Genomic DNA, 22,367 nt, shown 5'->3' with positions numbered 1-22,367 from the left:
TGAGTATGAACTCATGACCAAGACATCTATCTACTGTTTGTATCACCTGCTGCGCTATCCAGAAGCTGCCAGCCTGAAGGCATAGTACTGAAGAACTGAGTACTGAAGGCACAGCTGAGGTGCCACCTTACAGGCAGTATTCTGCAAGGACAGAGGGCCAGTATATAATTGAATCAGAGACCTCTGAATGGCACTGCTCCTTCAAATAGGAAGAATACATGGGTCCGGAGGACAGAACAGAAGTGGCCTCACTAAACATCTCAATGAGTCATTGGGTGACTTTGTGCTTCCTGTGACCACAACTCTGGGCTTTGCAGGTTTAGAAGTCTTGGTCCCCAGAAGGAGTGCATTTTTGCTAGGGAACACAAGAGTTCCATTTAACTAAAGGCTATGGTTACTGTTCGGGCACTTTGAACTCTTTGTGTCCAGGCCCCAGCAGGCAAGAAGAGAGTAACTGACCTAAATCAACAGGAAAAAGAGGGGTTGCTTTCATATAACAGGCAGGAAAAATACATGTGGACTGCATGTGAACCATGTGGAAGTTTATTGATACTTAATTGGAACTGTAAGGACATGTGCAGCAATCCCAGCCTGAGAAATGTCTAATTACCACTCAATATACATTTTCATTGAGAGCATTTGGGTCATACTCATATAAGCCACTAAGACCTGTAGAGTGACAGGTAGAGAGTCATAAATTTTGAATCAGATGATGGAGGAGGAAGAGGAAGATGAGCAGTAGTTACATTCCTGAGACCAACTGAATAACGGGGGTGTACCTTCTCCCAGTAACCTCCTTCTTGTAAGCTCTCGCTCCAGAAGAGAGATCTAGAGAAATTGTAGAGGAGCTGCTCCCAGAACATGGGTGGGGAAGTGGATCAGTGGGGATGCAAGGGGTGTTTCTGGTGGTTGTGGGATGCACTGCTCAGATTTTCCTTCAGGAGAGACTAGAAAGGAAGGAGTGAAGAAATCATGAAGTGTATAAAAATAGGTGCAAATGCTTCTAAAGCTACAGAAATGTTGGGAAATGATACTTATAAAGATGATGATGAAAATGAAGGAAACAGAAAGAAATCTTTTGACAAAATGCCTTTAGTAACAATTAAAAATAACATCAGTTCACCTCCAAAAGTGAAGGTACAAATTAAAAATAACTATGAAAATTCCTTCCAAGCCAGCCTCTTCAGAAGCAGATGCTAGCCAAATACACTAGTAAGACATTTGTTAATGGTGATATGAAGCTTTTCAAACAACAAAATAAATGTGACTCTTTGCCGGGTCACAGACCATCAACTAAGATTATTTTTATTTGTGATGCTACAACTGTGAACCCGATGAAGCTGACAATGAACTGGAACCCTCAAAGAGTCTTAACAGGAAACCAGAGGGGTCGATCTGTGATAAGATTATTGATACTGTAGGCCAGATAGTGCCATCTTTGTTAAATTCTGACGCTATTCCTCTTGGGGACAGTAAGCAAAATTTAAAAGATGCCAGCGGAGTTTCCCTAAAGTTCCCACAAGCCTTCTGAGCTCAAAATGTGAAACAAATTTGGGGCAACTTAGAAATGTAAATATTGTTGCAGCCTGGGAAGTGAATTCATCTTATTTTTCATACTGGATCTCAGCTCTCAAGTGTCTCTTGTGTCCCAAGACTTATTCTGTACCACACGTTAACCTGGCAAAAAAAAAAAAAGGGAAAGCATCAAAATATTCACCTTGGCATGTCTCATATGATCTTATTTATATCAACTTGTTTTCTTGTTTACAGGCAAAGGTTTCTAAGTAAAGTGTCATTTTTATTTCCTTTATAGAGACAGTGAGATACAGAGGGAGAGAAACTGCTGTGAATGTTATAGTTATCTGGCAGTCTTCTAGTGCTATACCTTGGGAATTCACCACAGCATTTATGTTATAGCCTCCTCCTCCCTGAACTGCTCCCCATCAAGACTGAGCACAGCTCTGGTGTTAGAGCCAGGCCACGCCCACCCAAATGGGGAGCCCTTCAAATGGTCAGTCTTTGTTTGGAGGCTCCTCATTGGCTTAGCCAAGACTTCCCAGAGCTGAATGGCAGCCCTTTCTTGTTTCATGGGTAGCAGAACTGCATCAGTCTGAGGGCACTCCTGGCCTCCTGCCTCCTCTTTGTTTTCTTAATAGCTATTTTCCCCAACAAATCTCTTGATGTCTACTTTTCCATGGACCTGAACTGACAAAAGTCACGTGTATTGCAGGATGTTTAGCATCCCTGGCCTTACCCACAAATGCTGGTGGCACTGTCCCCATTTTGAGGTAACTAATGACACCTTCACAGATTGCCAGAATGCTTCTACTGAGAACCACTCGAGAACATAGTCATCAAGATCACAAAAGTTGAGCTCGAAGAACTGTTCAGGTAAAACAATTATGAAACAGAAAAGTTTAATGATTTCCTCTGTTCCTTTTCTCCCTCTCCTACAGTGCCTTCACCTTCTTTTAATTTTTTAATTTCTCAATTGAAACTGATAAACTTGAATAGTGGGGTTTTAAAGACCAAAGAGGCTGTACAGCCACAGAATTTAGAAATAAGTTTAGGAAATGATCACCTTCTGAAACTGAAGCTAAAGAGAAAGATCAGTTATGATAGATGAAATTAGCTCCTGTGTAAGTAATCTGCTCTTGGAATTGGCTGCAAAAGTATTGCTTTTGTGATTATAATGCTTTCCAAGTTTCCATCAAGTCATAAGGATATCGTCTCAGGAAGACATTCTTGAAATGTGGAGGGACTGTGGAATAGTCAGTAGTAGGTAGCACCATCTGAAAAAGATCCACGAATTTTAGTGTAGTTGACAAGTCTGTAGCAGAGATCATTTTCACTTTTAATTCAATAAATATTCATCTAATTGTTTATTGCCTACTATGCCCCAAGTATTATATATTAAGCACAGAACATACAATAGTAAACAGAACATGATTTTTTTTGTTTTTGTTTGTTTGCAAAGTTGCTTCAGTCATGTCTGACTCTTTTCAACCCTGTGTACCATAGTTCGTCAAGCTCCTCTGTCCATGGGATTCTCCAGGAAAGAATACTTGAGTGGGTTGCCATGCTCTTCTCCAGGGAACCTTCCCCACCCAGGGATTGAAACCGGATCTCTTACATCTCCTGCATCGGCAGGCGGGTTCTTTACCACTAGCACCACCTGGAAAGCCCCATGGTCCTTCCCCTCAAAGAACTTATTATCTGGAGAATGCATTCTCAATGGGCAAAAAACCTTCCATATTACAGTGGTTTGTGGCCCTCCAGTACATAAACAGATATACAGGATATCTGTGGTTTAAGATCTCATAGGGGATGGGAGTATTAGTGTAAAAATGCCTAAAATGGCTTCAATAGGTCAATCATGAAACTAAGGTTAACCTGATGTAAAGGAGGAAAAAGAGAAAAAAATGAATAAGATGAAAGAAAACAAGAAGGAAAAGTAGCATGATGAAAGAGAAATAGGAAAGAAGAGATGAGAAAATAAGGTATGTGAAATTTTAAGAATACAAAAATAGTTCTGTCTGCCACTGAGCCATATGACATACAACTTCTTTTCATTGACATTCTGAAATACAAGCTTATTCCTCTACGTTATTTCTGGCTTTGGCAACAAAGCATTAAATGTGAAAAGCAATACTGGAATGCCTGCTTTTCATCAAAAGAATTCCCATATCCTAAATCACTCATTCTTAATCAAATATTCCACATGTCCTCACTTCTCTCATTTAAAATTTAAACTTATAAAACTATTTTCTATTAGGTTCCTAAGGACCCTGTTATTCCACTTATGTACATGTAATGTGAACTTTGTTAGCTCCATGATTATCAAAGCCTTCATTATTATAGCCATTCTTTATCTGCCATAGTAAACAAAGACATTGGTTGTCATTTGATAGCTTATCAAGCTTTTTTGTAGTTTGGATTTACCCCTCTGGACCATATCCTTTTCTTTATTCTGAATATAGGTGCACCAAACAACTTTATGATTATTAGTTATATTTTTTGGATATCTTGATATAAGGAAGAAAGCAACCTTGCTAGCAGACATTGGTATTTCAGCTAACAGAATCATCTTTATTAGCACTTTAAAATATTTATGTGTATTTTATTGTGATATAATTAACATGGACTTCCCAGGTGGCTCAGTTGTAAAGAATCCACTGCCAAGCAGGAGACATAGGTTTGATCCTTGAATATTGAAGATCCCCTGGAGAAGGAATGGCAACCCACTCCAATAGTCTTGCCTGGAAAATCCCATGGACAGAGGCGCCTGGTGAGCTACAGTCTATGATGTTGGAAAGATTTGGACACAACTGATCACGTACATGTGTGCAGCATTCCATTATCTGGATGTACCAGTTTATCAGTTCACCTGTTGAAGGATATCTTGATTGCTTCCAAATGTTAGCAATTATGAATAAAGCTGCTAAAACATATGTGTGCAGGTTTTAATGTGAACATAAGTTTCCCATTCTTTTGGATAAATACCAGGAAGTGCAATTGCTGGATCATATGGTAAGAGTTTGTTTTCTAAGAAACCGCCAAACTGTCCTCCAGTCTACCATTTTGCATTCCCATCAGCAATGAATGAGTTTCTGTTGTTCCACATCCTTGCCAACATTTGGTGTTAACAGAATTCTGAATTTTGGCCATTCTAATAGGTCTGTAGAAGTATTTCATTGTTCTAGTTTGCATTTCATGATGATTTATGATGTGGAACATCTTTTCATATACTTATTTGCCATCTGTTTATCTTCTTTGTTGAAATGTCTGTTAAGGTTTTTGGCTGATTTTAAAATCAGATTATTTTCTTATTATCAAATTTTAAATGTTCTTTGTATATTTTGGATAATAGTCCTTTATCAGGTGCATCTTTTGTGAATGTTTTCTCCAGTCTGTGGCTTGTTTTCTAATTTTCTTGACATTGTCTTTTGCAGAGCATAGTTTTTCATTTTAATGAAGTCCAACTTATCAATTATCTCTTTCATGGATGATGTCTGGTGTTTTATCTGAAAAGGCATCACCAGTTACAAAATAAATGAATCATGGGGATGAAATGCATAGTATGGGGAATATACTCCAGAATATTGTACAGTGACAGATGGTAACTAGATTTATTATGGTGATCATTTTGTAATGTATAAAATACGGAATCACTATGTTGTGCATCTAGAACTAACACAAGTGTGTAGGTTAATTATACTTAAAAATAAATACGAAAATAAAAACTCACTATACCCAAAGTTATCTAGGTTTTCTCCTATGTCATCTTTTAGGAGTTTTATAGTTTTGTGTTTTACATTTAGGTCTGTGATTCAAGTTAATTTTTGTTAAGGGTATAAGGTTTGTGTCCAGAATCATATTTTTGCATGTGGATGTCCAGTTGTTCTAGCAGCATTTGTTTAAGTGACTATGTGCTCCATTGTGTTGCTTTTGCTTATTTGTCAAACATTGATTAAGTTTATGGGTGTCTGTTTCTGGGCTGCCTATTCTGTTGCCTATTGATCTATTTGTCTATTATTTTACTAATACCACAGCATCTCGATTACCGTAGCTTTAGTCCTTCAACTTTGTTCTCAGACATTTCATTTTGGTTTGATAACTGTATGTATACTTGTGTAACTGCAGCAAAATATAGATCCTTTGTGTTACTCCTGAAAGTTCTCTTGTATCTGCCTTGCCATTGTCCTCTGCAGCCAACTTCTGATGCCAGATTAGCATTGTCTTTCTTGGATTTCACATAAATAGAACCATACAGCATGCACTCTACTGTGCCTGGCTTCTTCTTTAAGATATCTGTGAGATTTATCCATGTTGTTAGGCATACTGGCAATTCGTTTTTATGGGTGTGTTGTAGTCTATTGTATGGGGCTTCCCAGGTGATGCTAGTGGTAAAGAATCTGCCTGCCAATGCAGGAGACATGAGACATGGGTTCAGAAAATGGCAACCCACTCCAGTATTCTTGCCTGGAGAGTCCCATGGGCAGAGGAGCCTGGTGGGCTACAGTCCATAGGGTCTCAGGGTCAAAGACATGACTGAAGCAACTTTGCATGCAAGCACATACATTCAATTGTATAAATATATGATTTGCTTATCTATGCTCCTGTTGATGCACATTTGGGTTGTTTCTAGTTTTTAGTTACTATGAATTAGGTTGCTTTAAACTTTGTTTTTTTGTGAACATGTATTTTCATTTCTCTTTGATAACTATCTAAAACTGATACTGCTGGGTCATGAATAGGTTAGATGAATATTTAACTATAAACAAACTGCCAAGAAGTTTTTTGAAGTGTTTTTACTATTATGCACTCATACCAGCAATGTATGAATTCTAGCTGGTTCAAATTCTAATATTTGTGTTATTATTAGACTTTGAGTTTAGTGCACGTAATGGAATCTCATGGAGAAAATGGAAAAAAATCATGGTTTTAATTTGCATTTCCCTAATGATGCTAAACTGTACTCTGCTTTTTAGAGGTAAAAAGAAACTTATGTGCTATGGACAGATTTTCATATAGATTTACATCATCATTTTTAGCAGCTCAGGGGTTTTTCACTGTATGTAGGTACCATCATATATTTAACTACTGTCCTGGTGATGGTACTTAAACTGTTTCTGCTGCTGCTGCTGCTAAGTCGCTTCAGTTGTGTCCGACTCTGTTCGACCCCATGGACTGCAGCCTACCAGGCTTCTCCATCCATGGGATTCTCCAGGCAAGAACACTGGAGTGGGTTGCCATTTCCTTCTCCAATGCATGAAAGTGGAAAGTGAAAGTGAAGTCGCTCAGTCGTGTCTGGCCTCATGGACTGCAGCCTACCAGGCTCCTCCATCCATGGGATTTTCCAGGCAAGAGTACTGGAGTGGGGTGCCATTGCCTTCTCCCTACACTGTTTCTAGAAGCACATATTATAAAAAGGGAGTGAGGAACATCCTTGTAAATGTTTTATTTTCTTTAGCGTGCATGACTAGAAAATGGGATTGCTGGGGCAACGGCTAATGCTTATGTTAAATTTTGATAAATATTGTTGTGCCAATTTCAATTTCACACCAGTAATGCATGACAGTAATTACATCCCCACTGCACTGTGTACACTGACAAAAAGGATGTTTGCAACTTGAACATCTTTTCATTTGTTAGATGTTTGTTTTTCTTGATTTAAGAAAGTCCTATTGATATCCTTTGCCAATGTTATTGTGTTGTTTTAAAATTGATATTCTATGACATTTTTGTGTATTAGGAATCTTTTTCCTTCTTTTTTCACATGATACACATTGATTTTCCATTGGTTATTATTTGTGTGTAGATTACAATCTTTATATGGTTAATTTTTATCATTTTTTTCTTTTATGGTTTCTAGTTCTTGCTTCATACTTAGAAAAGGCCTTTCTCAGGATTATTTTAGTTTCCTCAGTTTTCTTGTAGTATTTTTATGGTTTCATTCTTTACATTTAAATTCTTGATTCATCTGGTATTTAACAAATATAATAGTTGAATAGCCTTTCCCCAATGTTTAGTCGTTCCTCAGATAATCTTTTTCCCACTGACCAATGATTTGTAACATACAGTTTATTGATTCCACTGAGACTTCTGGAGTCAGACTGACTGACTTCATCAGTCACCAGTAAAGGCTCTGGGTAATGTTGTAAAATCAAGATAATAATAATTGCATCTATCTTACAGAGAGTGAAATAAGATAATCTGAAAAGGGACTCCAGTAGTTGACATGTAATTGCTCAGAGGATGTGAACTACTATTATTGATGTGTACACAGCAGTTCATTTATGGATTCTGTATTTGGTTCCCTATCTCCCACATCTATGTGATCCATTAACATCCATTACCCATCTCTCAGTCCCATCTAATGACTCCTCTTTCCTCATTTTCACAAAAAAGGTCCTAATTTCAGTTGCCTTTCTAATCATAACTAGAGCTCGAAAATGTTAACCTTGGGGAGGGGAGGGGATAAGCTGTGCTACACAGGGTCGTGACAATTAAAACCCAAGCTCGGCGGCATTGGAAGGGGAAGGCAGGCTGCCCATTCCTCCTACCTCCTGTTCTGAAAGGCTGAAGTCCTACCTTATTTCAGCCCTTGGCCTATAACTGACATTCTCAAAACCTAGAATTTGTCTTCCAACTCTAGTTTACCACCTAGAGACAAACCGTTCACAACGTTACCCCTGAACTTGAGCTGGTGACACGTTTTGAGATCTGGAGCGGGCGGCGAGGGGGACCGGCGCCTCGGCCCCGGTTCTGACCTGGCCGTTTCCTCCGGGCAGGCCGCGCCGGCTCCGCACTCGTGGGCGGAGGCCCCACGGCCGACGTAAGGCAGCGACTTCGAGACTCTAATCAGCACGGTTGGGCACGAAGGCAGGCGGCGGTGGCGCCAGGACCACCACCGGAGTCCTCAGACAGGAAAAAAGGGTGCGAAGAGCGGGGCCGAGCGCACAATCGGGAAGCTGGAGGAAAGCCCCGGAGCAGCTGCGTGGGGAGGAGGCGAGGGAGCGCGGCTTCCCGCTCTACTGCGCGCTTCACTCTGGCTCCCTGAAGCAAGTGCCGGCCCGGACTGTGCTTTCCTTTCGCCTCTGGGGATCTTGGCGACCCCCAGAGGCCTCTCGGGGTGCCGCCCGAGCCTGGCGTTCCCGCGGTTCTCGGCCGCAACTCCCGCCTCGTGCCGCTCGTCTCCTCCCTCTAACGGCCTCCGGCCGCGGCCGGCGTCCGCGGGGAGGGTGACGTCGGCGTGGGGGCGGGACTTCCTGCTTCGCGCGCCCTTGGGTCCCAGTACCGAGTGCGCTCCGTGGGGTTTGCGGGGCGGCGGGCCCGGGGTGCCTTCCTGGCCCGACTTCGGCGCCGGCCCCGCACCCCTGAGAACGCCGGTCCGCCGAGGAGGAGCGGGGCTTTTTTCCATCGCCGCCCTCTCTGCCTTTGGAGCTCTCCCGGGGTACCCCACATTTCCCTAGGGTTGGGAGCCCGAGGGGCGCGCTCGGCTGTCCGGCTCCTGCTCTTCAGCCTGTGCCACGAGCGGCAGCCGAGACCTCGTCAGACTTGACGGGCTGGGCCGGCAACCCGCGTGCGGGACCGCCTCCCGTAGCCCCAATGCCCGGGCGGGAAGAGAGCCGTGAGAGTGTCCGCCTGGCGAGTGCGGCCAGAACACGGTCACTGTTTGCTGTGTTGCAAGGACCGTGTGTGAGTCTGGTAGGTAACGCTTCTTGTCCGTGGCTTGGAATACTCATGGCTTTTTTCTTCACAACTTGCCTTTGAGTTCTTCTTTTGTTATTTTTCTCGTGGAGCAGTTGGAGAGGGTGTTAGAAAAGTAAGCTGGGAGAATGCTCTGTAGCCGATTGACTGCACGTCAAACTCTTTATGGGGCTTTTTGATGCGCTCCGGCGTGGTGCTTGTGTAGCCCGTTTGAAACCTGACTAAACGTGGGATACATCTAGTTTCGCTTGCGAAAAAAAATTATGCTGCCGTTTTCGTTGACCCTGAAGACAATTCTAGCAGTGATGTTGGCTGTCGTTCGAGATAACGTTAGAATATGTGAGTGCTGGGCTTTAATGGACATTTTGATAGGCCCTTAATGTCCAAATTTTGACCAAAATAAACGGGCACTTGGCTTTTAAAATGCCCCAAGTATTTTAAAAATTTAAAAGCCTTTGGTCACAAAAGTTGTAATGATGAAACTGTCTCAGTAAAATGTTGAAGATGTCTAGGATAACAAGAAACTTGTTCATAGTTTCTCATATATAGTATATAGTTCATACTGTGTTCAGACTATGAGCATAAAATACTTGAGTAGATCTAAAACTGAGTAGGTTGTTAAAGCAGTGCTTCTGTTACCAAGCAACATCTCTTGTAAACAAGTCTAATACTCAACTAGAATATAATTAAATGTGTGTATCCTACAATTATCTGGATTCAGAATTTTCTAAATTCAGGGGTTCAGTCTGTAGGTGGTTGCAGTTCATATTCACCTTTTGTATTGAGCTGCGATTTCAAACTCACTTTGTTTAGAATTATTAGATTGCTTTAGATTTCAGAGTTGTGTAGAACTCTCCAGAGAGTTAAAAATGAATTTGAGTTACACCTTTTGGTTTTTTCGGGCATAGGAAGTCAGATGTTCCCCTTTGAGTATTTTCTAACCAGGTGAAGTGTGGTTATATTTAGAAATTTTATAAAGTAGTAGAGTAATACCAATTTAGGGTAACAGCACTGGGAGATTGAAACACTTACTGCCCACAGGTGGTTTTTAGACCTTGGTTTAGCCAATAATCTCACTGTTCTCCACTCATTGAACCCTTAATGATATAATTTGTTTGGCAAGTAAGGTGTACCTGGGAGATACTGTGGATTTGGTTCCAGACCACTGCAGTAAAGCGAGTCACATAAATTTTTTGTTTTTATTTTTCAGTGCATATAAAAGTTGTGTTTACACTATACTGTAGTCTGTTAAGGGTGCAGTGTGCATTATGTCTAAAAATATACATATCTTAATTAAAAAAATAATTGCTAAAAAGTGTTGACCATTGTCTCACAGTGCGGAGTTGCCACAAACCTACAATATGTAAAAATATTGCACTGTTTGTGAGGTGCAATACCATGAAGCACAATAAAATGAATTATGCTGGTAGGTAGTTTTTAGACCACTTTTGGGGTGGTATTGAATGCAGTAACCCGTCAAGTATGGGAAAAAGGTGGGAACACCTGAGACACTGTGAGAATGACTGACTTCTTTGAAGTCGGACTATTAGTGATGGGAGTTGGAACTTAAAGTTTTGTAATTTCCATCATGCCCTGACTATTTCAAAAATCTGTAGACTTTGTTTTAGTCCTTTCCCTCTTTCCTTTCCTGTATACTGATGTTGAAGTAATGAAATTGTTAAGAGTTGGGCAAGACAAGCAAAGGAGAAAAATCCAGAATGACTCATACATGTTGGTGTGATAAAATCCTTAGTAATCAGAAGTTAGCATTTTGTCATGGGAAGTTATAATTTAAGAAGCCTAGAAGAATGAAATCTTAACAGATAAGTGAATGGTCCAAGTTCTTTGTATGTATGGTGTTTTCTAGGTGCTGTCTCTGCCTAAAGTAAATGAGTTTTATTTTAACTTTGTCATATGTAATGTATTAGGCTCAGCAAGTAATTTTCTTAAGTTGTCTAACCTGTGTAAAAATGTTCAGAAGTACTCTTTTCTGTTGACTGAAGTTCACGTTCCTTATCTGAACTCTTCAGAATTTCATCACACTCTGCCTTTTCAAGCTTATGTTGTTTATAGAAAAGCTATCCTCTGACCAGACCATCGTCTAAACCTACTATGTGCTTTCTCCTTTCCTTACCAGTCTTCATTCTTTCTCCCTACCTGACCTGATTTCTTTCCTTTCCTAAAATCTAAATAGTATACACTCTATAAAGTTCGACTCTGTAGGGAGGAAAAATTCTCTACCCTGTTAGGGTCTCTGGCTGGCCCTAATAATTAAATTGATATAGATTAACAGTAGAACAGCATGCAAGTTTAAAAAAAATGTTTTTTTTCATGTACACGGAGAATGAAGACTGGAAAAAGTGAGCAGAACAGGAAGCTTTTACAAATCTTCCTCGACTTGCAGTGGTGTTATCTCCCCTATCATAACTGATGCGTTTAATGTACCTAACCTACCCAATTACATCATACCTTAGTCTACCCTACCTTAAACATGCTCAGAGCACTTACGTCATGTTAGATGATTGGGCAAAATCATCTAACATGCCGCCTGTTTTATAATAAAGTTGATTATGTCATGTAACTTACTGAACTGTACTGAAAGTGAAAGATAGAATGGTTGTATGGGTCCAGAATGGTTGGAAGTGTATCAGTTCTTTACCTTCTTGATTGCTGGGAGCTGCAGCTCAGTGCTGCCAGCTGCCCAGAATCATGAGAGAAACGGCTGTACTACATATCACAGGCTGGCAAAAAATCAAAGTTAAAAATTTGAAGTGCAGTTTCTGCTGAATATGAATTGAAAGTGAAAGGTGAAAGTGTTAGTGGCTCAGGTGTGTCCAACTGTGACCCCATGGATTGTAGCCTGCCAGGCTCCTCTGTCCATGGAATTCTCCAGGCAACAGTCCTGGAGTGGGTGGCCATTTATTTCTCCAGGGGATCTTCCCGACCCAAGGATTGAACTCAGGTCTGCATTGCAGGCAGACTTTTTACCATCTGAACCAGTGAATTGCTTTTGCACTATTGTGAAGTCAAAAAGGTCCTAAGTTAGAGATGGTGTATATCTTTTAGACAAAGAAACTAATTTGTGAAAAATTGACAAAGAGTTTTGGGCTAGGGGGAACAAATTGGAAAAATGACCAGGAAGATAACGGTTAGTTTAACAAGTTGGTACAAATTTCTTGGCTTTGATTTGTTCACTGTCCCCGGTGATAAGGTGTACCTTCCTCCTGGTACAGGGAGGGCACCTTTCACATGGGAGTTTTATCTCCTGCCTTCTGGAAGAAAAAGGACGGTCTGAGTGCTCCTCTTTCATCTGCTGTTTCTCAGGTGCCTCTAACTCCGTCACTATACCAAAAGGGCAGATTTTGTGTAACACGTACTGCACTCCACCTCTGAAGTCCTGCAGAATATATTTATCAGTCCTGCTCACTTGAAACTTTATATTGTATTGTTATAACATTTCTGTGTATCTCTTACCTTCCTGACTATAGATGATAAACTCTTTAGGGACAGAACATCAGCTCTCAGTAAACTGTATCCTTAGTCTTTTCCAAATAAGAGTTGCTGAATAAATGTTTATTAGAGATGAGGAATGTGTATTTGTACTCCTGTAGTGTAGTGCAAGTAAACGAAAATCTTTTGAGAGTAACTGAGGGAGAAAGGGCAACGATCAGCCCTAAGAAAGGGGATTAAAAAGAGTGGATTCAACTGGAATTGGAGGTAAAGTTTCTGTTCCTAGAAAGTATGAATAGTTGAGAATTTCCCATGACAGTATTAGCTGAAAGGACTCCCTCAGGAATGCTGGCACCATTTCCCTAGTGGTCTTTGGAGTTTGGTCAGTTTCCTAGTTCTTCTTTAGTAGAATCTGGGTTTAAAAAAAATAATTCCCCTACTTCCTTTCCTTCCTTTCCTCTTCCCTGCCCTCTTCCATTCCTCTCTTTCTGTTTCCTCATTTTGCCCCTTTCCATTTTACTTTTTACCTAGTAGAGACTTACTTTATGAAATTATGTTATTATTTTCATTTGGCCCTCATAAATTAACAGTTCTCTTAAGTTTTAGATTTTTCTATCAGGACTGCCTCTCTGGGTGCTGGAAAGATCACAGTCTCTGTAATCTAGCACTATTTTTTTTTTTTTTTTAATAAAGTTTAACTGAGCTATAATCCAGAAAGAAATTAAAGCCACCAGTGTGGCTTGAAGTGTCCAGTTATTTGTTTTCTGAATATTGTAACTTCACATCACTTTTGGGTTAAAATTCATGGAGTTAGGAGGAACCTAAACCTAGCTATTCTCTTTTGGAAAGTATTTATCACTCTCTTCAAATAAATTCTAGGTATTTTAATAGTTTTGCTGTAAATTTTGTATCTGATGCTTATGACAAAGAGTCATTTTAGTTAAAGGTATTAAAAAGTTGAGTCTCAGAGTCCTTTTATAAATCTTGGTTTGATTCAGTTGCTTCTTAGTGAGCTGGCTGTCTTAGCTTCTGAGTTGTTGCCCAGTAACACGATTGCAGTCGAGCATAGCAACCACTGGCAACGTTAGCTTTGGGCTACAGGGATTTTCCCAATGAAGTTGCAGTGCCTATCTCTAGTGTTCACATTCAGTCTGTTTTTCTCAACTGAATCACATTAAGGGAGACAAACTGAAATTACATATGATATAATTACTTTTTTTTTTTTTTAGTGCTGACAAATCATAACTTTCGTGTTTTCCACGTAGAGATGCAAGATAAATATATATTGAATTGCATGTGAAGAACATGTGAAAAGACTGGTTCAATTAAAGATTATTCTAGACAGAAAAAAACTGGTAAATAATAATTAATATCAGAGTTCTCTACAACTGATAGAGCCAGCCAGAGCTGGAATGGATGAAGTTGAAATGGTTCTTCTTTAGATAACATTTTAATATTACTTCTAGAGGTTCATTGAGAGGGTAGATCAATAAGCATGAATTGTTAGGCACCCTGATTTTGTGGGAAGAGAATTATGACTCAGGCGACCATAGCTTGACTAAGTCACTTAACCTTTCTTGGCCTATTTTCTCACTTGAAAAAATAAATTCCCAAAGAATTCTTGAAGAAATTACATCTTTCCAATTTAAAGCAAATCTCATTTCTTCTGTTCATTGGTTTAGTCAATATTTGAGTGCCCATTACGTGTCTTTCACTGTGCTAGATACCAGAGTACCAGATTGTGAATAAGACATAGTCTCAAGCAGCTTTGGTGGGAGAAATGGATAATTATTTGTAATATAAATACAGTAAATAAATAAGGCTGTGTTCAAATGGCAACCCACTCCAGTATCTTTGCTTGGAAAATTCCATGGACGAAGGAGCCTGTACAGTCCATGGGGTCGCAAAGAGTCGGACACAGCTGAGCGACTTCTCTCACTGGGGGCACATAGGGAGGACAACTGACCAAAAACTGCAGTCATGATAACACTGTGATTGAGGAATGCCTCATTTGAATTATGTAAGAGTAATCTGAGAGTGGACAAAGAAATATTCAGCGTGGCCTGGAGGGAATTAATCAGACATAGAAAACAGGAGTTTCTCTGAATTGGAGAGAGAGGGTCAGAAGTTGTCAGCCATGGTAGTAGGTAAGATCCTGGGTGTAGACAGGGGCTGGTGAACATCAGCATGTAGTGAGAAGGTGGAATAAAAGAATAGGGAGCAAAACCAGAGGAGGGTAGAGTTTTGAAATCCAAGGAGGGAATGTATATCACATTTATTTTATTGTTTAAATGGAAGTTGCTAGTCAAGAAACATAGTGTAGCTATGTAAATGTAAACTCATGAATGCAAGATCATCTCTACAAAGCTCTGAAGTTGCAAATGGGGATAAGTCTTTGGTTAGCATCATATCAGAGATGAAGAAGTACATGTTTTGGGGCCTGAATCCTGAGATTGAAAATTAAAATCTTGGCTCTACCACTTACACTACCTGCTTGGCTTTTTGGAAAAGTTATTTTAGGGTCCTCAAAAGGTCTAAAAAGAAGTTATTTTAGGGTCCTCAGTGTCTTCATGTGTAAAACGATTATTATTATTTTTTTGTATCTGCAAGAGTCACATGGGTTAAAAGATATATGTTGTAATGCCTGACTGAGTTACAGTGGGCACTTGTTAAATGTTAACTTTTATCCATTCCACTGTTACAGATTCTTCTAAACACTTTTCTGCCTGTTCTCCCCACTCCTCCACCCTCATCATAATCTTTTATCCCTCAAGATCCACCAAAAGTCCTGCCTTTTCCTTGATACCTTTCTTTACAGATGGTAATTCCAAATTTTCTATAATGAAATGAACATGTTCTTGTATCCCTTAGAACTTTCTTATCCTTTTATTATTAACTTTAGGAGATTTTATTAACTCACATATAAGAAGTCCGCAGATAGGTGATTCTAGGATTGTCAAATCAGTGGCTCAGAGACATCATTAAGAACCTGGATTCTTTGTTTTTTGCTTGGCTAATTGAACTTAGGCTTGATTATATAAGTCCAATCATCACATTTTCTAAAGTTCAAAAGACATAACTTCTCTACCCAATTGTAAGCATACAATTCAATGTTTTTTAGTACATTTGTAGAGTTGTACAGCCGTCATCACATTTTCATTAAACTCCCCCTACCCATTTTTCTCAGGCTTGTTTGCAGTCAATCCAATGCCTAACCTACTTCCACAAACCAATTACCTGCTTTCTCTATACATTGGTCTTTTCTCCACATTTCATATAAATGGAATAAAAAATACATACATAAATGTCTTTTGTATCAGACCTCTTTCACTTAATATTTTTGAAGTTCATCTGTGTAGCGTATATCAGTATTTTGTTCTTTTTTTATTGTTTTCATATAAATGTTCACATTCATTCATCAGTTGATGGATGTTTTGGATTGTTTTCATTTTCCAACTATTGTGAATAACGCTTCCATGAAAGTTTGCATAAACGTTTGGGTGAACACATGTTTTCATTTCTCTTGGATAGAGTCCTTGGAGTGGAATTGCTGAGACATATGGTAAGCTTATAGGGTATATTTGGTGTTTGTCCCTAATTGCTGACACAGAGCTCCTAAAACCTTTGGAATTTCCTGAGTGATATCCTTTTGTTACTCTTTTCTTAATATATACATATATTATTGAAGTATAGTTGACTTACAGTGTTGCAGGTGAACAGCAAGGTGATTCATTTACACACATATATAATTTTTGAAATTATTTTCCATTATAGGTTACTATAAGGTATTGACTGTAGTCCCCTGTGCTATCCAGTAAACCTTTGTTGCTTTGTTGTTCAGTCGCTAAGTCGTGTCCAACTCTTTCCAGTTCTATGAACTGCAGCATGCCAGGCTTTCTTGTCCTTCACTTTCTCCCTGCATTTCTCAAACTCATGTCCATTGAGTCAGTTATGCCGTCCAACCATCTCGTCGTCTGTCACTCCCTTCTCCTCTTTCCCTCAGTCTTTGCCAGCATCAGGATCTTTTCCAGGGAATTGGCTCTTTGCATTAGGTAGCTGAAGTATTGGAGCTTCAGCATCAGTCCTTCCATTGAATATTCAGGGTTGATTTCCTTTAGGATGGATTGGTTTGATCTCCTTGCAGTCCAAGGAACTCTCAAGAGTCTTCTCTAACACCACAGTTTGAAAGCATTAGTTCTTTGGTGTTCAGCCTGTGGTCCAACTCTCACATCCATACATGATTACTGGAAAAACCATAGCTTTGACTATATGGACCTTTGTCAGCAAAGTGATGTCTCTGCTTTTTAATACACTGTCTAGGTTTGTCATAGCTTTTCTTCCAGGGAGCAAGCATCTTTTAATTTCTTGGCTGCATTCACTATCCACGTTGATTTTGGAGCCCAAGAAAATAAACTCTGTCACTGTTTCCACTTTTCTGCCATCTGTTTGCCACAAAGTGATGGGACCATGATCTAAGTTTTTTGAATGTGGAGTTGCAAGCTAGCTTTTTCACTCTCTTCTTTTACCTTCATCAAGAGACTCTTCAGTTCTTCTTCATTTTCTGCCATAAGGGTGGTGTCACCTTTACATCTGAGGTTGTTGGTATTTCTCCTCGTAGTCTTGATTGCAGTTTGAACTTCATCCAGCCCGGCATTTTGCATGATGTATTCTGAGTATAAGCTAAATAAGCATGGTGACAGTATACAGCCTTGTTGTACACCTTTCCCAGTTTTGAACCAGCCCATTGTTCATGTCCAGTACAATCAGCTGCTTCTTGACGCACATACAGGTTTCTCAGGAGGCAGGTAAGGTGGTCTAGTAATTCCACCTCTTTAAGGATTCTCCACAGTTTGTTGTGATCCACACAGTTTGTTGTTTGTTGCATATCAATTTTTTTTTTTTAGTTAGAAATCTAGCATTCTATTCATACTGAATCAAACAAATGGAATAATAATGTCATAAATTTTTTAGTTAGGCAAAAATTCATGTTTTCTAAAATATATGTGTTATACAGATTATATTTATGTATACAAAAGCTTTTCTATTATACTTGATAAAGGCGTGAGAAAGAACATAAAAAAAAAGATGGAGAAATTGCAAAAAAAACTAAATGAAATGGAAGCACTGAATATGAAATAGAAAAAGTGAAACAAACTAGATAAAAGTAAAAGATCATCATATAGTCTAGTTGTTTTTAAACATGGCTGCTCCTTAGACACGTATCTATCTGGAGCTTTGGTGAAAAAGCAATTCCTCAGCATTTGTATTTTTCAAAAAATTCCAAAATAATTCTCATATGCATCTGCATTTTAGAAAATGATTACAGGTTTTTCTATTAAATGGTAGTTTTGGTGATACAGAGTTCTGTATTACTTTTCTGTTGACCAATCATGATACAGTGGTATTGCGTGAGTAATAGTTAATATAGTCATAATAGTGAAAGATGTTTATCAATTTTCATACTCAAGAGCCAGACAAAAAATAAAAGATAATTAAAATTGTAAGCCATGATGGGAACATGATTAACCTAACAGTATAAAATAATTACATACAATTTGGGGTGTCAAGCAGAGTGAAATGGTAAGTAGAAGTGCATACGTGCACAGGTTTTCATCTGCCCAGCCAGTCTGTGTCTTTTGGTTGGTGCATTTAATCCATTTACATTTAAGGTGATTATCAATGTATATGATCCTATTACTGTTTGCTTAATTGTTTTGTGTTTACTTTCTGTAGGTCTTCTCCTTGTCTTTTGTTTTCTATTTAGAAATATTCCTTTAGCATTTGTTGTAAAGCTGGTTTGGTGGTGCTGAATTCTCGAAGCTTCTGCTTGTCTGGGAAACTTTTGATTTCTTCATCAATGGGTAAAGTGTTTGTGGTTGTAGGTTCTTTCCTTTCATCACTTTAAATGTATCATGCTTTTCCCTTCTGGCTTGTAGAGTTTCTGTTGAGAAATCGGCTGATAGCCTGATGGGTGGTCCCATTTATGTTATTTGTCATTTTTCCATTGTTGCTTGTAATATTTTATCTTTGTCTTTAATTTTTGTCAGTTTGATTATTATCTGTCTTGGTGTGTTCTTCCTTGCATTTATCCTGCCTGGGACTCTCTGCTTCCTGGACTTAGTTGACTATTTCCTTTCCCATGTTAGGGAAATTTTCAGCTATTCTCTCTTCAAATATTTTCTCAGGTTCTTTTTGTCTCTCTTCTCCTTCTGGAACCCCTATGGTGCATTTAATGTTGTCCCAGAGGTCTCTTAGACTGTCTTTATTGCTTTTCTTTCTTTTTTCTATGTTCTGCAGAAGTGATTTCCACCATTTTGTCCTCCAGGTCATTTATCTGTTCTTCTGCTATTGATTCCTTCTAGAGTATTATTCATCTCTGTTTGTTTGTTCTTTGGTTCTTGCAGGTCTTTGGTAAACATTTCTAGCATCTTCTCCATTGTTTTCTCAAGATACTGGCTCATCCTCACTATCATTATTCTGAATTTTTTTCTGGAAGGTTGCCTGTCTCCACTTGAGTTAGTTGTTTTTCTGTCCATTCATCTGGGACATAACTTTCTGCTTTTTATCCTGATTAACTTTCTGTAGTGTGGTTTTGTTTTAGCCACTGTGGGATTGTGGTCCTTCTTCCTTCTTCTCTCTGCCCTCTGATGGAGGCGGCTAAGAGGCTTGTGTAAGCTTCCTGATGGGAGGGACTGCTGCTGCTGCTGCTAAGTCACTTCAGTCGTGTCCGACTCTGTGCGACCCCATAGACAGCAGCACAGCAGGCTCCGCCTCCCTGGGATTCTCCAGGCAAGAACACTGGAGTGGGTTGCCATTTCCTTCTCCAATGCATGAAGGTGAAAAGTGCAAGTGAAGTCCCTCAGTCGTGTCCAACCCTCAGCGACCCCATGGACTGCAGCCTACCAGGCTTCTCCATCCATAGGATTTTCCAGGCAAGAGTACTGGAGTGGGGTGCCATTGCCTTCTCCGGATGGGAGGGACTGGTGGTCGAAAAACTGGGTCTTGCTCTGGTGGACAGGGCCTTGCTCAGTAATCTATAATCCAAATTATCTGCTGATGCGTGGGGTTGTGGTCCCTCCTTGGTAGTTGTTGGGCTTGAGGTGACCCAGCCCTGGGATCTATGGGCTCTATGGTAGGGTTAATGGCGACCTCTAAAAGAGTTTATGCCCAGGGGGACCTTCCAGACTGCTGCTACCAGTGCTGTGTCCCTGTGGTGAGCCCCTGCCAACCCTCACCTCCACAGGAGACCCCCCCAACACCAGCAGGTAGGTTTGGTTCAGTCTCCTGTGGGGTCATTCCTCTGGGTCTTGGTGTGCACCCTCCAAGGCTGGAGTCTCTGTTTCCCTCAGTTCTGTGGAACTCCTATAATCAAATCCCACTGGCTTTCAAGGTCATATTCCCTGGGGATTCCCAGTCCTTTTATAAAATCCCCTAGTCTGGGAAGCCTGACATGGAGTTCAGAACCTTCACAACAATGGGAGAACTTCTTTGGAATTATTGTTCTCCAGTTTTGTGGATCACCTATCTGGTGGGTATGGGATTTGATTTTATGGTGATTGTGCCTCTCCTCCCATCTCTCTTTGGCTTCTTTTTTGTCTTGGACATGGGGTATCTTTTTTGGTGGGTTCCAGCACTGTCTATCGATGGTTGTTCAACAGCTAGTTGTGATTTTGGTGCTCTTGCAGGAGGAGACGCGCACATGTCCTTCTATTACACCATGTTGAACTGGAGACCCATTTCTTTTGTTATTTTTAATGAGCCCCTTTTGATCACAACTAAGTTTATGCTAATGTGGTGGTTTAGAAGGGGTCCTTAGATCCTCAGAAGGGACAGGTCACCAGAAAGACCATGTGATGAGACCGTTGAAATTTTCAGCCTTACCCACTAACTTCTGGGAAGAAGGAAGAGACACTAGACTTCTATAAAAACTCTTGAGCAATGCAATTCTGAGAGTGTCTCAATTGGTAAACACAGGTACTGAAAGAGTGGCTTTCTCTGAGGGGAGAAGCTCTGTGCCTTTTTCCCGAGACTTTGTACCATGCAACCTTTGCATAGGCTGCTCCTGAGTTGTATCCTTTATAATAAAGCAGCAGTAGTAATTGTTTTCTTGAGTTTTGTGAGCCATTTTAGCAAATTATCAAACCTAAGGAGAGAGTCATGGAACCCCTGACTTTGAGGTGGTTGGTCAGAAGTATAGGTGGCAACCTGGAACTCAAGACTGGTGTCCAAAGTGGGAGCACCACCTGACTGAGCCCTTAAACTGTGGGGTCTGCACTACTTCTGGGTAGTTACTGTCAGGATTGAATTAAATTTTAGAACTCTGAAGTTGGTGAATTGGTTGATGGGAAGAAAACTCTACAGAAGTGTTCTAACAACGGTTCACAATGTGGTTTTTTTTTGGGGTGTGTGTGTGTAAAATTTATTATTTTTGGCTGCTCTGGGTTTCATTGCTATGTGAAGGCTTTCTCTAGTTGCAGTGAATGGGGCTACTCTGTAATTGTGGTATGCTGGCTTCTCATTGTGGTGGCTTCTCTTGTTAGGGAGCAATGGCTTAGCTGCCCCTGGGCATGCTCCTTGGAATCTTCCAGGAGCAGGAATCAAACCTGTGTCCCGTGCATTGGTAGACAGATTCTTAACCACTGAACCACCAGGGAAGTCCCCAGAATTTATTTTTAATCTTTTCGGAAACTGCTAAATTTTGTTTTCGAAAGCCACCAGTTACATTCCCATCAAAATTGTACAAGGGTTCCAGTTTCTCCACATTCTCATCAACACTTGGTATCATCTGTCTTGTTTATTATAGCGGTTCCACCGAGTAACTGTAGCTGCCAGTCAGTAGGGACTCCTGATTTTAATTTACATTTCCCTAAATACAAATGATGCTGAGCTTTTCATGTGCGTGTGTGCTAGTCACTCAGTCGTGTCTGACTCTTTGTGTCCCTTTGGACTGTAGCCTGCCAGTCTCCTCTGTCCATGGGATATTTCAGGAAAGAATACTGGAGTGGGTTGCCATTTCCTTCTCCAGGGGATCTTCCTGACTTAGGGATCGAACCTGCGTTTCCTTTGTCTCCTGCTTTGCAGGCAGTTTCTTTACCTGCTGAGCCATTGGGAAAACCCTTTAAATATGCTTATTACCCGTTTATAAACCTTTGGTGGAACATCTGTTGAATCTTCTGCTCAGTTTTTTAGCCTTTTTTTTTTTTTTTTTACTTCTTACTGAGGTGTAAAAGTTTCTATATTCTGGATAAAGGTCTTTTATCAGAGATTTACAGAGACTTCTGTCAGTTTGTGGCTTTTTTCTTACAGGTGTCTTTGAAGTGCAGAGTTCTTAATAAAGTATAATATATCATTTGTTTCTTTTATGATTTGTATCAGTATATCAATATTTTGATATTTGAGATGATTGGATGGCATCATCAACTCAATGAACATGAATTTGAGCCAACTCCAGTAGAGAGCGAAGGACAGGGAAGTCTGGTGCTGTAGTCCACGAGGTCTCAAAGAGACAGACACAACTAAGCAACTGAACGACAACAACAATCAATATTTTTGACTTTGTGTTTCAAAACTTTGCATAATTCAGGGTCAGAAAGATTTCTTCTGGTTTTCTTTTAGCTCCTTCATTTAGATTTAGGATTCATATTGAATTAAATTTCTTTTTTATTTTTATGCCAAGTGGATGCCAATTTGTCCTAGAATCATTT

General features: G+C 39.9%; 1 protein-coding gene and 1 long non-coding RNA gene across 3 annotated transcripts in view; one reads left to right on the top strand and one right to left on the bottom strand.

Annotated features, from left to right (window-relative positions):
- Positions 1-525: 525 nt before the first annotated feature.
- On the bottom strand, positions 526-8,708 carry LOC109558988 (uncharacterized). Of its 2 annotated transcripts, XR_011566535.1 has the most exons (4): positions 8,274-8,708; positions 2,582-2,792; positions 2,255-2,383; positions 526-1,677 (listed from the first exon to the last, which is right to left on the bottom strand). It is a non-coding gene; the product is annotated as an uncharacterized lncRNA (long non-coding RNA). The 2 variants fall into 2 exon arrangements; XR_002180688.2 differs by lacking the exon at positions 2,255-2,383 and having other exon boundaries at positions 8,274-8,705.
- Positions 8,709-8,774: 66 nt separating this feature from the next.
- Positions 8,775-22,367, top strand: part of CEP83 (centrosomal protein 83) — a 146,817-nt gene continuing 133,224 nt past the window's right edge. Inside the window, exon 1 of the mRNA XM_070788948.1 lies at positions 8,775-9,210. The gene's annotated coding sequence lies outside the window, so the exon portion shown is untranslated. The remainder of the gene's footprint in view (positions 9,211-22,367) is intronic.

Source organism: Bos indicus, chromosome 5, assembly GCF_029378745.1.
Source record: "Bos indicus isolate NIAB-ARS_2022 breed Sahiwal x Tharparkar chromosome 5, NIAB-ARS_B.indTharparkar_mat_pri_1.0, whole genome shotgun sequence".
NCBI lineage: Eukaryota > Metazoa > Chordata > Mammalia > Artiodactyla > Bovidae > Bos > Bos indicus.
This window is presented reverse-complemented; position numbering and strand designations above follow the sequence as displayed.